The sequence below is a fragment of the Penaeus japonicus genome, unplaced genomic scaffold (assembly GCF_977035675.1).
Source record: "Penaeus japonicus unplaced genomic scaffold, GWHDUDI00000001_assembly GWHDUDI00000016, whole genome shotgun sequence".
Classification (NCBI taxonomy): Eukaryota; Metazoa; Arthropoda; class Malacostraca; order Decapoda; family Penaeidae; genus Penaeus; species Penaeus japonicus.
The window spans coordinates 3,862,070-3,864,569 of record NW_028234418.1 but is presented as its reverse complement, the minus strand read 5'-3'; the positions used below and the strand labels follow the sequence as shown (position 1 = coordinate 3,864,569).

The 2,500-nt window shown below is 45.5% G+C and overlaps 1 protein-coding gene across 1 annotated transcript in view; it reads left to right on the top strand.

The window, feature by feature from the left end:
* mib1 (E3 ubiquitin-protein ligase mind bomb 1) overlaps positions 1–2,500 on the top strand; it is a 446,175-nt gene that overhangs the window by 154,741 nt on the left and 288,934 nt on the right. The window lies entirely within an intron of this gene.

The window sequence follows — 2,500 nt, the reverse complement described above, 5'->3', positions numbered from 1 at the left end:
ACCTGGCCTTTCCAAGCCGCCCCCGCACGCATGTATAGCTCATCCCCTGCCGTTGACCTTCTTGCATATTGCATCCATCGGTAGTCTTTTTATTCCGTCTTTCAAATTCAGCCATTATCTGTTATGAGTTCTTCTGTGTACTTGCTAGCCTTTTTTTTTTTTTTTTTTGTATATGTAGCTGTTATTGCATTTGCTGTCGTTTTGTATCGGACCTCCTCCGTTACATGTTGCAAGTATCTAGGAGAGTATCCATGTTGCCCTTGGCATGTGGTATATTTTCGTATGTTTTGTTTTCCTTTCTTCCCTCTCTGTTCCATTGTATTTGGTTTAGTTTCCTTCCTTGCCGTCTTTGCTATTTAGGACTTAGTTCGTCTTGTATCATTATCGTGACATTATATTTGGTACGTTGCTATGTTATCATTTTTACGCTGCCCCCCCCCTCCCCACCCCCTCCAACGGCAGTCCCAAGGTTTAACGGGCCAGAGAGCTCGTTTTATTATTATTTTTTTTGTTTAGCAATGAAGACGATGATGGCAGTAGAATCCCCCCGCCCACCCGCCCACCGCCCCGGGTAGTCAGTCACCCAGTGTCAGCATCGTAACTTTTGCCAGCGTCAATGTGGTGAATTAGGAAAGTTAGCGGCGTCTGAGGATCCAGAACCTGAGACGTTGTAAATATTGGTCCGTTCGCTTCCTTCCTTCCTCTCCTGGCTGGCTACTGTGGTCTGGCTGCCCCTCGTGGGAAGTATGTCATGTGATCCAGAGGGCGGGCGGAGAAAGGGGGCCGGGGAACGGGCGTAGTATTGCTAGGTAATACCTTTACTCTCACCCTCAGCCGTGGAGGCACACGCGAGGCTTGTTCTCTTATGTTTGGTTTCGTAGATAGCGAGGTTTGGAGTTATTATTACAAGATTATTGTAACTCCCGTTCGTTTGACGGATGTTTTGTATGGCGAGGAAATGGAGTAAAACCCAAACGCGGCGTTGAAATGGCTCAGGGGTGGTGCGCAGATTGCCAGATTGCGAAGAATTTGAGCAATACGGCTGGATTGTAACGTAACACTCAACGAAACAAATCTCCTAAGTGGCAACTCATGTGGCAAGCGATCGCGGTAGCACAGATTACGCTGTATCTCTCAAGTCTGACAAGAAAGCATACATTAGTAGGCTGATCTAATATTCCCTTGGAAAGAAGGAGCTACGCGGAACGTCAAAGCGGCGAGTCGTTGCTGCCTTCCTCCGTAAGAAGAGACCAATTATGTTTACTCATTCACTCGATTCAGGGACGAGAGAATCAACAGATACCAATAAAAAGAAAGAGGAAGAAGAAGAAAAAAAAGAAGAGGAACGCTTTTGCTGCTGGTCTCGCTCGAATAGGAAGTGAAATGCTTGATCAAGCGTAATGAAAGTGAAGAAAATATTTCTAGGAAACACCGGGGTTATAGGGAATATTATTATGCAGTCTGGCTATCCTGGGTCTTCTCGGAAAGGGAGCCGTAACCCTCGTCTGTCTCAACGTCTGTGTCGCCGTTGGTTGTGATGAATGCAACGTACTCGCGCCGTTCATGTAGGCTTGGTTATTTCACGCTGTTCGGTGTGTGATTAGGGCGCATTGTGGCGTCTCCGCCATTCTACGGACGGGGATTATGGTATCCCATAACCATCATTTTGGGGCGGAGAATTTCCTCGAGCGATGTTATATGCATGTTACTTTATTTTGGTGATGTAATTAAATGCAGTGAGGCGTCTTATTTAATATTTGCCAAGACTCGGGATGCTATTTGGTCATTACCCGGCTTGTGTGAAGGCTTCATCATGAGTCCGCCATCCAATTTCGTTTTATGCCTTTCCACGTTCAGGATTTTTTTTTCTTTTCTTTTTTTTTTGCCTCTATTCATCACTTCATTCTAGTTATCCTATTCTTCGGTTCATTTGTTTCGTTGCCGTTTCTCTTTTCGTCCCTGTATATATATTTTTTTTGCCTTTTCCTTCTTGCATCTTTGTTACAGGATTTTCATTCGCATTATCATTATTATTTTGTTTTAATCTTCTCATTACAGCCGCCTCATTAATTCTTACATTCTCGGTAAAGGCTTTCCGCTACTCTGGAAAAAACTTCATATTGTTTTTATACATGTCCTATTTATTGCTGTTTCCTCTATTTTTGTTATGGTCTTTGCATTTTCTTCCCATTGTTCCTGTTTTGCAATATCGGTTTTACAAGTCTTGCCTCTACCCATATATTACCCGTTATTGCACAGCTTAGGTTGAATTTCTCCGTGTGATGTGTTACTTCTCCGCCGCCCATCGCGAACCGCGCCCACGAGTCCCATTGTCCTAATCCCTTCTTTCTTCCGGCATCTCTTCATCTCGCTCCTCGTCGCTCCCTCTCTTCGCCGCAGCTCACGCACTCGTCCGTCCGTCCGTCCGCTCGCGGGATGCTTCCTCATCAGGATACCTCACCTCGCCGGGTGTTTGCAGGCATCCTCTCGCCGCTGATGT